The 12,142-nt window shown below is 43.6% G+C and overlaps 1 protein-coding gene and 1 non-coding gene across 2 annotated transcripts in view; both read right to left on the bottom strand.

The window, feature by feature from the left end:
• Positions 1–12,142, bottom strand: part of LOC144698341 (uncharacterized) — a 204,575-nt gene that overhangs the window by 87,919 nt on the left and 104,514 nt on the right. The gene's annotated exons all lie outside the window — the stretch shown is intronic.
• Positions 7,717–7,789, bottom strand: trnav-gac (transfer RNA valine (anticodon GAC)). The gene has a single exon. It is a non-coding gene; the product is annotated as a tRNA-Val (tRNA).

Here is a 12,142-nt window from a genome sequence, read left to right as displayed (position 1 = left end):
GACCTGCTCAGCATTCCTGATTTTAACTGCTCCACCTTTGGCGTCTCCCCCAATAGCTGCCAAGGCCACAAGCTCTGGGATTTCCCCCCTAAACCGCTCCACCTCACTTTCCTCCTTTAAGATAATACATAAAGCCTACCTCTTTGAGTAAACTTTTGTTCATCTGCCCTGATATCTCTTCATGTGGCTCAGTGTCAAATGTTGTTTTCTAACACTCCTGTACATTTCATTACACAATAGAATTAATTAATTTCCGTTTCAGGGTGGGCAGAATTTGATGGTCAACATAGGCACCAAAGTGAATGAGAAATGGACTATAGCTCAGGAAAAACAATTCCTGAAAGATACTGTGGGAAGATAAAGCTGGGAAGCCAGCAGCACATAGTCAGGGGATGGGCAGCAGTGGAAACCTCTTTTAGACACAGTTGGCAGAAGGAACATTAAAATCCTAAACATAATTAAAATACACCTATTATTAGAGACAGAGAAAGTTAGACAATGGCAGAGAGGTGATCAGGAAGGGCAGAGGCGAAACAGAGTAATAGATGGACATGGATTCAGATCCACAGTAAAGGAGTCACACCAGCCCCAGAGCCATGAAACCTCTCACAGATAACAGAGCACAGCACTAAAAGCTCTAAACTGTGGATGAATAGTCAAGAATACTCAACTCTGAAACAATTTCAGTTTTTAAATGTAAACTCTCCTGCTGGAGCCTGCAGCTGGAAAGATATCAGAAGCACTGGAGTCAGAGAAAAATCTCCCAGTTGAGGAAATACCCAGGGAGCGGGGTGATGTCACAGTGTAATTGTCAATGTGTGATGATGTCACAGACATGGCCACAGAACATCTGGGTCTGTGCAAACCAATGATCACCACACATTATGAAGGATGGGAGGGTCCTTGAGAGGGTGCAGAGGAGATTTACCAGATTGGGTCGAGGGATGAGGGATTTTAGTTGTAAGGTTAGTTTGGAGAAACTGGTGTTGTTCTCCTTGGAGCAAAGTAGGTTGAGGGGAGATTTTATGGAGATGTATAAGTTTATGATAGGTTGAGATAAGGTAGATAAAGATGTTCACATTAGTTGATCATAAAAGGATTACAGACACAGGTTTAAAATTTGAGGCAAGATCAACAGGACGGGTGTGAGGAAAGGAATTTACAGAGTGAGTGGTTGAATGAGCTGGAACACAATGCTTACAGTCAGAGGCCAATAATATTCAGATCCTGATGAATCGAGTGACATTGTGGTGATGTTTGGTTTGAGTTTCCCGTTTGCAAATCCTTCCCATTTTACATCCTGTAAAAAGAGTATTAAAAAAATCCATCACTGTCAGCCCAGGATAGAAATTGCGAAGAGACAAACATTGGTTTGAGTTTACTGTGTGTAAATCTTCCCCTTCTAACCCACTGTAAACGGAGTTTGCAAAATCCATCCCTGTCAATCCAGGATAGAAATGCATAATATTCTATCCTCCTGCTACCTGGACCAGGATCACCGCGCATGCGCCTTGCTGCACAGCCGCTCCCCCGGGCCGATCAGAGGGATATTCAGCTATTTCCGGTCTGTTTGCTACAAACACGGGACCGGTAGTTTCCTATTAAGCGTCTGGGGCCTGCACCAAGTGTTTATGAAGCCTCCCTGCCCACTCCACTAGCTCCATTCCTCCTGCTCACCCACCCACATCTTTGTTATTCTGCTGCAGTCGCAATTTCCTCACCCACTCACTGCCCCTCTGGTCACAGGATAGCACTGCGCGTGCTCAGACAGGAAATAGTAATGCGCAGGTGCCAACTACACACTGCAATGCGCATGCTCATATCTCTGGGGCTCTGGATAGGGCACATTCTCTGCCGCTGTGAATGCTGGGTGACAGGTCCGCCATTAGAAGCCGATGCTGTTGCATCTAAAATTATTTTTGATGATCCGATGATGACTAAAGATTTAGTGTCAAGGTATAAAATTATTAAATCAATTGAGGCAACAAGGTGCACACGCCTGTACCGTACTTCTGTCTTTGGTGTAATTAACAGCAGAACAAACCCCTACAGTTAGATGTCAATTCACTGGATTCTTAGCAGGTGAGGTGAAGAAGTTATTTTTCTTTCCACACACTGAACATTTAAACTCTGTCTTGCCAGTAAGAATGTGCCTATTGCGGATTTAATCTTTGAACTTTTAAAGCCTCTGGTGACTGGTGACCAAACTTTGTACACATGAACTACTTGAATTTTCTCCATCAGATCTGACTGCTGCTGTGTCAACTCATCAGATGATCGAGTGAATCATTTCCACATTCAGCTGGTGAATGATGTTTTCACTGTGTGACTTTACCCAGGAGTGTGCAGCTCAGACTTGGATCTCAAATCCTTCTTGAAATGAGTTCTACATTCTCATCCAAGGAAAAGAGAAAAGCGATGCTGTAAATCTGAAATAGAAATAGAACATTTTGGAATTCGAAACAGGCCTGGTAGCGTCAGTGGAGAGAGACATATTTTTCCTTTCAGGCCTGACTTTTCAGCAGAACTGTACTGAGTCAGTGCACAGACCTGAAAACATAACTCTGAATCTCAATCCAAAGAAATTTCCAGATATGCCAAGTATTTCTATCATTTTCAGCCTTTCTCTCTGGTCAAAGACGTTGCTTCTGAAATGGACATTGGATTTATTGATGACTAAGTTATATTGATTCTTGTCTGTCTGCAAGTGGAAACATCTTCCAAACACTTTTCTAACATTCACAGCTTCGATCAAGTCATCCCTCACACTGTTTTCCAGAGAGCACCTGTTGAACCTGTTCAATCGTTCTTGAAAGTTATAACTTTTCAGTTCTGGCATCACTCCAGTAAATATTTCTTGCACCTTTAACAGGGCTTCTGGATAAACATAATGATATGGAGATGGAGCATCCTTTTCAAAACAGGCACTTTTATCATGAGCCTGTTGTGTACCTTCTTGCAGTACATCGACTGAACACATTGAAATCCAGTGTGAAAATATTAACAATTTCAAAGCTTAACAAGCTGCACAAGACTGGAAGGAGAGTGTGGCTGTGGATAATTGATACTGTGCACTGTAATCAGTATCTCAGACAATTAGGAAAATGAGCTCCTGTAAACCCATCCCAACTCAAAGCCTCGTGTCTTACATTTCCTGTCCCTGCTTTCCAGGGAAAAATTGGATTTGCTAACTAATTTTTCCTGCATCAAGCAACCAATTGACATGGGAGCTTGACGGGCAGAGGGAGCTGGAGGCGAGGCAGGGACAGAAGCAGAAACAGCTGCAGCATGGAAGTGTTTAGAATTTGATGTGTTTAACTTACTTTCAGTGATGAATTTCTGCCGTGTGTTCCCTTGTCAGCTTCACAGGAGCCACAGTGATGAGGTTTGTGGGCTTTGGAAATTGAAAGTTGTACATGAGCAGTTTGAACAGCAGGTCGAACAAGTGCCAGCTCAAATTTTATTTTGGGGTATGTGTGCGGTCATTCATTTTAACAGGAAGGACGTGGAGGGACAGAATTGATATATATTGCTGTGGGTGAAAAGGTGGGATTATGTAATTAGTTAAATGGCTCTTCCAGATATCCGACACGGACACGATGGGCCGAATGTGCTCCTTTTCTGCTGTAGGCATTTATGATTTCATACCAACAACATTAAACTGTGCAGAGGGTCAGTTGTCGTGGCCGAGTGGTTAAGGCTTTGGAGTTCAAATCCATTGGGGTTTTCCGCTTCCCATTTTTCCCTGGTTTTAACTCTCTGTCTGAAGAGTTAATTATCAGTTAAATTGAATCTAATCCATCCAAACACTCGAGAATTTTCGAATTTCCGTTCATTCAGGAAAACATTCACGAAACCTGCACTGGGAAATAGAACAAAAACAGAACCAGGCTGGTGTCATTCTTGCTTCCCTAAATGACATTAGTGAAGCAGATGGGTTCTTATGACAGTCGTTCCATGGTCACCATTAGACTTTCAATTCTAGGTGGGATTCCAACCCTGGCCCCCAAAGGATTACCCTGTGTCTCTGGATTACTAGCCCAGTGACAATACCACTAAGCCACCACCTCCCAGAGTCTTCACTCTTTCTCAAAATAAAATTCAGCAAAATAATAATAGTTTTAAAGGATGTTTCTTCTGGCAGCGGCTGATTGGAGAGTGTTGGGCTGGATAATTGGTGCATTTCCCTGTCTCACTCGCTGTGGAGCTGAGGAAGAGAGAAAAATTGATGCGTTTGTTTGATCCAATAACTTCATAGATTTCTACTGGGCTAGATGGAGGTACATGATCGTTTATTTTCTTTAAAATGAATATTCAGAATATTCTTTGAAATGAAAGTTCAGAAATGAAGGTTGTTGTCGGAACTCAGAGGGCAAAAGTCGAGCTTGCAACGTTGGGCGATATTTTCCTGTAGTTTCAGATCCACAGAGCCAGCCAGACCTGTGTGGTAATGAATGTTGATGGGGAGAAAACGACGAGGGATTCGCCCCTGGGTGTCCTCAAACCACCGATTTTTTTCAGTTCTCAGCTGAATGCACTGATAAATTGTACAACAAAGACTGATGAAAGTTGACTCTTCGAGATACCCTAAAGCAGGGGGTCAGTGAGTTAAAGCTTCAGATTGCTGCTACCAGAATGACAATTGTTCCCTATCAGTTTCATTCTCCCAAAATTAAATTCGGGACATTCATCGTGGATACATGGAAACTGCCTGATCCCACCCACTGCAGACACATCCATGTCACCGGGAACCAGCTCTCCTACAACAATTGCCTTCTCCCTTTGAAACTTTCAGTGTTTTGTCTGTTACCAAATATTCTGATTGTCCTGAGGCCAATAATTCTAAAGGAGTTTCTCTGTTACACAGCGAGTGGTTATGATCTGGAATGCACTACCTGAGAGTGTGGGGGAGGCAGGTTCAATCGTGGATTTCAAAAGAGGATTGGACAGAAAATCCAGGTCTCCGGGGAAAAGGCGAGGGAGTGGGACCAGGCGAGTTGGTTTCCAGAAGAGTAAGAGGTCTCCCTTTTCAGACGGAGATGAGAAGATTTTTTTTTCTCTCTCGGGGGGTTGTTAGTCTGTGGAATTATTTTTCCCAGAAAGCATTGGAGGCTGAGTCATTGAATTTATTCAAGGCAGACTTAGATAGATTTTTGATAGACAAGGGAGTCAAGGGTTATGGCGGGCTGACAGGAAATTGGAGTTGAGCCCACAACAAGATCAGCCATGACCTTATTGAACAGCAGAACAGACTCAAAGGGCTGAATGGCCTATTCCTGCTTCTGTTCCTGAGCCCTATGTTGCTATGACACGGGCTGAATGGCCTCTATCTGTGGGGTAACTTTGGAGCTGATACTATGAGGGGCTCAGGAGGTAAAATGGACTATCTTGGTTATGTTGGAATTCAGTGCAAACACCACTCAAGGCAATGGTTAGTGTGCATTGAGTGGAGATAGCATGGCCGAACGGTCTCAGGGAGTTGGGTTTAGACTCCAGTCTCCTGTGTGTGTTGCCCTTTCAGTCACATCATCTCAGAATCGGCTCGAAGTCGGTGTCCTTTTAAGATCTTCATTTTGGTAGGAAGAACAAGGAGAGTCAGTGTAAATTGCAGGGTGACCGGGAAGGTGTGGAGCCGAATACTCTCTGTCGCTGCTAGAACCGTTCTGGGATGTTATATGAACAACATTAAAATCACCATAAGGCCTGTAGTTGGGGCCAAGTGTTTAAAGTAATGGGCTTGAAATCCATTGGGGTATCCTGAAGCAGGTTTGAGTCTGGCTGACTGCACATCTTCCTTTAGATGCCTCCAGGGTTAGTTATTGGTTAAATTGAATAAAAACCTTCCAACACTCCCGTGTGCTTTATCTGTTTCCCTTCCGCGTTTCTTCATTTCCATTCATCTGCAAACATTTACTCAATTTGGAGTCTGGAAAGGAACAATAATTGGCCAAGTTGGTGTCGCCCTTGCTTTCTTGGTGTTTGCCTCTCCTTTGGTCTCTGTCACTCTCAGTGTAAATGTCTATCTGTGATCAGCTGTTTGTGTCAATGTACTTCGGTTCCCTGAGGGGATGAAAACATTTTTATCATCACAAGCTTTATTCACATGAGTTAAACTCAGAACAAGCTGAAACACCAACTTGAAATCAGGATTTCTACTGATATATTTTTGAATATGAACGGCTTTAAATGCTAGTCCGGTTAGCTTAATCGATACAGCATGAAGCTCTAAATTCCGGGGCCATGTATTTGAGCCCCACGCTAGGCGCCATTTTTCCTGAAAACTTTGCAGCTTCCATGGGTGATCCCCAGCTCTCCATTGCTCCGGCAGTATCACCGCTCAAACTGAGTCTTTCTCCGTCCCACTTTGTGAAAAATCGATTTGGTTGTTTCTGCGTTAAAGTTGCCCTCTACTTCACTGGAAGTTGTGACTGTTCAGTGCTGAGGATTTGGTGCTTTCACTGGCAATTCCTGGTCAAGGAAAACCTTTTCCTTACCACTGTGTGAACTGTCACAATGAACAGAAATCCCTGATTAAATGAAACCAGGTCTGGCAGCGTCTGTGGAGTGAGAAAGAGAGTTAATCTTCCAGCTGGATGATCTTTCATCAGAGCTGGAAAAGTCAGAGATGTTACAGGTGGAAAACAAGTCCAGAGGCTGAGGGAGGGGAGTGAAAGGACAAAAGGGAAGGACTGTGATAGGTTACAAGGCCTGAGAGAGAAACTGACTAAAGGGATGATGGTGCAAAATGCGGATGGGAATGGGACAGATTTATCTTCCTGCTGTTCAAACTGGCAAAAATATCACTCTTGATCAACCAATCACAACTGCCCTTTCAAAGTAACTTTCTATAAGTGTTTCATTTCCATCCCCACTGCTGCTGCCTTCACAGTCATTCTATCATCTTCAACCCATTCCAGCAAAATCCACCTTCTTCCCTTGTGTTCAGCTCTTCTGACGTCATGGGACTGAGTAAATTCAGTGAAAATTTTTTTGTCATTTGGCACAAGATTCGGAACCAGACCTGGGAGAGGTTTGTGTCAGTGTAAACAGTGAAATTTCCCCTATTACCGCTATATTTTGCCGTGAACCACCGTCTCTATAGTCAGTGATTTGCAGCCTGCCATGCCCTTCTCTCATTCCTTATCTTCACCTCTGAATTTGTTCGTGACCTGTTGAACGGGTGACATTTCAGGCGCTGATGCAATACTCCAGCTCTCAATCCACTGATTCAGGCGGAACTGATATGCGTTTTCAGTTTTCAATCAAGAAGTAATGCATATTTATATTAATCATTCTCATGACATTTATAAGCGCCGAACCCTAACCACTAGACCCCCAGATTTGCAGCTTTACAGCCCGGCTTATCCATGCTTTCTGTGCCTTTTATTTTCATTTCAAACTTCTTTCAACAGAGACACTTTTCTCCGACAAAATGACACGTTTCTCTAGAACACAACCGACTTCTTCAGCCAATGACAACAGCGATTGCTGTTAGCTGGAGAAGCATTCATTGTCTCACAGTCCCGGATTGTCATTGGATCATTAAACAACAAAAAAAGACAGAAATCGCCAACTCTCCTGTTACCCGGCGAGTTCCAACAGGTAAGGTGAAGAGCAAGTGCAATACGGCTGTGAGACACTGCATTCAGCTAACATTCAACAACAAGAAGGAGCAACGCAGCTTTTCCTGTTACTTAAATGAGCAAGTTGCGGTAATGTTTCTGCCCGGTTTCGAACCGGGGACCTTTCGCGTGTCAGGCGAACGTGATAACCACTACACTACAGAAACGCCATTGATAAGGAGCCCAGTACATCTGACTACAATGCAGTTCCGCAACAGCATTTTTGGGTCTTTGTTTTGAAGAAATGGAATTCGGTTGTTCTCATTAGGAATGCTGGAGACAGACTGATCAACAATGTCATCATCAAATGGCACAGCAGGTTGGATGGTCATTAGATCATCTCTTCTGTGCCAGCTTCTTTTTTAAAGAGGAACCAATTCGTCTCAATATATTTCTCTCTCTCTCCATAAGCCTAATTTTTCTCTATTTCAAGTAACTGTCTAATTCACTTTTGAAGAAGGTGTTTCTGCAGAATCCATGCACAGTTTCCCTTAATTAACAAAGTTTTCCCGACCCAGTAACGTGAAGATTTGGACTTGGGTTTCTTCAAGTCCCTGGAGGAGTGGATCCGAATCCCAGCACTGCCACAGTTTAAGTCACATTCCCACTTTGGGGAACTTTAGGAATTCCCTTTCGGAGAACAAGAGGAGATTCTAGTTTAATACAGGGCGGGTTGTGAACTTTATTTTGTTTGGAAAAACGCGGAGAGGCAACACAAATATAAATTGTTGTAAGGGAAAGGCGGGTGTGTGGAATTGGTTGAGTTGCTCTTCCAGAGAGTCAGCATAGACACGACGGGCCGAGTGGCTTATTTTGCAGCCATCTCTGATTTGACAAGAACACATTTGAGCTCGGAAGCTGCTGTTAGTCGTGGCTGAATGTTTAAGGTGATGGATTTCAAATCCATTGGGGTTTCCCCCTGTAGGTTTCAATCCTGCTGACTACAGTTCTCATTATTCCTAATTTTAACCAGGGGCCACCAACTTCATCCCTGCGGCTCCTGTGAAACTGACAAGGCGACACACGGCAGAAATTCATCACTGAAAGTAACTGACACACATCAAATTCTGCTGCTTTCATGTCGCATCTTTTAACTCCCTGTTCTCCCTCTCAGACATTTCCAGGTCTATCAAATGTCATCCACCTGGAACTTCAGCCGCCACCTCGTTTTACTGAATATGGTCGATTTTCCGTTAGATTAAGTTAATAGGTGGCTCCATAGCTCAGTGGTTACAGCACTTGACTTGTAAGTCAGGGGGTGCGAGTTCAATCTTTTCTGGAACCTATGGATAACCTTCAGCTGAGATGGTGGAGTTATGTAGAAAGCTGAGAGACTGCAGAACAATATAGAAGAAGCAACTTAATAATTTAAAACACTGTGGATGTTGGAAATCTGTATTAAAAACAGAAAATGCGCGAAAAACTCACCATCTGACAGCATCTGTGGAGAGAGAAACATAGTCAATGTATCGAGTCCTTGTGACTCTTCAGAGCGAAAGGGAAGCAGAAAAGTGATGTAGTTTATACTGTTATACGAGGCGTTGGGTAGAGCAGGTGAGAAGGTCAGAGATAGGTGGGGGATCAGGAAGGGTTGACAAAGGAGTCAGGGACACAAGACAAAGGGAGTGTTAATGACAGCGGTTAGGGCGAAAAAAGATACTGATTGTGGCATAAAGGCAAGAAAGCAGAATGTGTGAATAGCAGAACAAGGATCAGCACTCTGTGAAAGAACAATTGACAGTTGGCCCTTCAGGGGCCTTCCTCCTCACTTTCCAAGGGCCAAAACGCTTCTTTCAGGTGAAGCAGTGCTTCACTTGCACCCCCTTTAATTTGGTCCACTGCATTCGCTGTTCCCAATGCGGTCTCCTCTACATTGGAGAAACCAAACGCAGACTGGGTGACCACTTTGTGGAACACCTTCTGTCTGTCTGCAAGTATGACCCAGACCTTCCTGTCGTTTACCATTTCAACACTCTACCCTGCTCTCAAGCCCACATGTCCGTCCTTGGCCTGCTGCAATGTTCCAGTGAAGCTCAACGCCAACTGGAGGAACAACACCACATCTTACGATTAGGCACTTTACAGCCTTCCAGACTGAATATTGAGTTCAACAATTTCAGACCGTAAACTCTGTCCTCTAATTTCACCCTTTTTAAAATCTCGCTATAAAAATGTATTTTTATTTTTATTTACTTATTTTTATTAATTTATTCATTATTTTATCCCCCTTTTATCCCCTTTTCTATCCTTTTTCCCCAATCACCGCACTTCCCCCCACACCAGCCCAAAATAGAGCCATCTGTTACTTGTTCCATGTTGCTCTTTCACAAAGTGCTGACCCTTGTTCTTCTATTCACACATTCTGCTTCCTTACTTTTATGCCACTATCCGCACCTTCTTCAGCCCTGACCACTGCCATTAACACTGCCTTTGTCTTGTGTCCATGACACATTTGTCAATCTCTCCTCCACCCCCACCTATCACTGACCTTCTATCCAATCTCGCCTGCTCTACCCGCCCCACACCGCCCCCCTCCCGCCCCCTCCCCGCCCCGCTTGAATAGCATAAATCCTATCACTTTCTATTTCTTTTCAGGTCTGAAGGAGAGTCATACGGACTCGAAACGTTAACTCGGTTTCCCTCTCCACAGATTATGTCAGACCTGCTGAGTTTTGCCAGCATTTTCTGTTTTTATAATATATAAGAGGTGATTGGCTAACAAGATGACAGACGGAGAAAAATGTAGCAAAGTCTGAAGTTACTCACTTGGTCGTAAAAATAGTTTGAAAAAACAACAAAGCAGAACATGTTTGAAGAGGTGAGAAACTTGTGCTGATGTTCAAAGAGACTTGGCTGTACCTGTACAAAGAACACAGAAAGTTGCATCAGTCTCTGTAGCACAATTGGTCAGCGCGTTCGGCTGTTAACTGTAAAGTTTGGTGGTTCAGAGGCGAAGCCGTGAATATTTTTCCCCCATCAACATTCAGTGTCACTCAGATCCGGGTTGTCAATGGCGGTAAGAACATTTTCCACAATTGTTTCCAGTTCTACTGTTCTTCAATGAGTTTCGATTCAGGAAACTTTCGGCGTGTAAAGCAAATTTGATAACCACTAGACTACAAAAACAACACGCAGCTCCTTGCAGAACGACGTAGAATGTCAAACTGGGCTGTCTTATTGCACTTCAGAACCTTGTTTTGTGGAAGTACAATTTGGCTGAAAATCTTAGCCATGCGGCAGAGAAATTGATCTAAAATTAGAATCATCAGATGACACAGCACATCAGCAGCTCATTCAACACCTCACACATGTACGAACGGCCTTACAGCAAATCCGTCCCCATCTTTCTCTCTTTCTTCCAAGCCATGCATTTTTCAGAATATAATTCGAAACCTGGAGAAGTATAAATGTCACGTGGTTTTGAGAAGATGCATCCGGTTACTGTTTAACAACAAACGGGAAAGATGCAACCTTTCCTCACACTCAATTCTGTTAATGCTTCTACCCCTTTTCGAGCTGGGAAACTTTCCGTGTGTGAGAGACCGTGATCCCTATTACCCTACACAAACCCTGCAATATAGCGGGGAAACTTTCCGTGTGTGAGAGACCGTGATCCCTATTACCCTACACAAACCCTGCAATGTAGCGGGGAAACTTTCCGTGTGTGAGAGACCGTGATCCCTATTACCCTACACAAACCCTGCAATATAGCGGGGAAACTTTCCGTGTGTGAGAGACCGTGATCCCTATTACCCTACACAAACCCTGCAATGTAGCGGGAAACTTTCCGTGTGTGAGAGACCGTGATCCCTATTACCCTACACAAACCCTGCAATGTAAAGAGCCCAATTTAACACATAGAAGGCAGAGGGCCGGGAATTTTCAGATTGGAAAGCCGCAAGTAGTGGAGTGCCACAAGGATCAGTCCCAGGGACTCAATTATTTACTATCTATATTAATGACACGGAGGAGGGGACGGAGTGTAATGTATCCAAATTTTCTGACGATACAAAATAGGTGGGAGGTCAAGTTGTGATGAGGACCTGAGGAATCTTCAAAGGGATATAGATAGGTTGAGTGAGTGGGCGAAAGTTGGCAGATGGAGTTTAATGTAGGGAAGTTTGAGATCATACACATTGTTAGGAAGAATCAAAAGGCAGAATATTATTTTAATGGAGGGAGACTCCAAAAAAGTGCAGCACAGAGGGATTTGGGTGTTCCTATGCATGAAAGACAAAAATGACATGCAGGTGCAGCAAGTAATTTTGGCCTGTTTTGCTCGTGGTTGGAGTTTAAAAGTCGGGAAATCTTGTTACAGCTGTACAGGGTGTTGGTGAGGCCGCACCTGGAGTCTTGTGTACAGTTTTGGTCCCAAATTTAAGGAAGCATATATCGGCATTGCAGGCAGTTCAAAAGAGATTCACTAGGCTGATTCCTGGGATGAAGAGGTTGACTAATCAAGAACTGTGAAGCAGGTGAAGCCTTTATTCATTAGAGTTTAGAAGACTGAGGGGTGATCT

Source organism: Cetorhinus maximus, chromosome 23 (assembly GCF_964194155.1).
Source record: "Cetorhinus maximus chromosome 23, sCetMax3.hap1.1, whole genome shotgun sequence".
Taxonomy (NCBI): Eukaryota; Metazoa; Chordata; class Chondrichthyes; order Lamniformes; family Cetorhinidae; genus Cetorhinus; species Cetorhinus maximus.
Note: the sequence above shows the minus strand (reverse complement) of the source record. Positions and strands in the feature narration are given on the sequence as shown.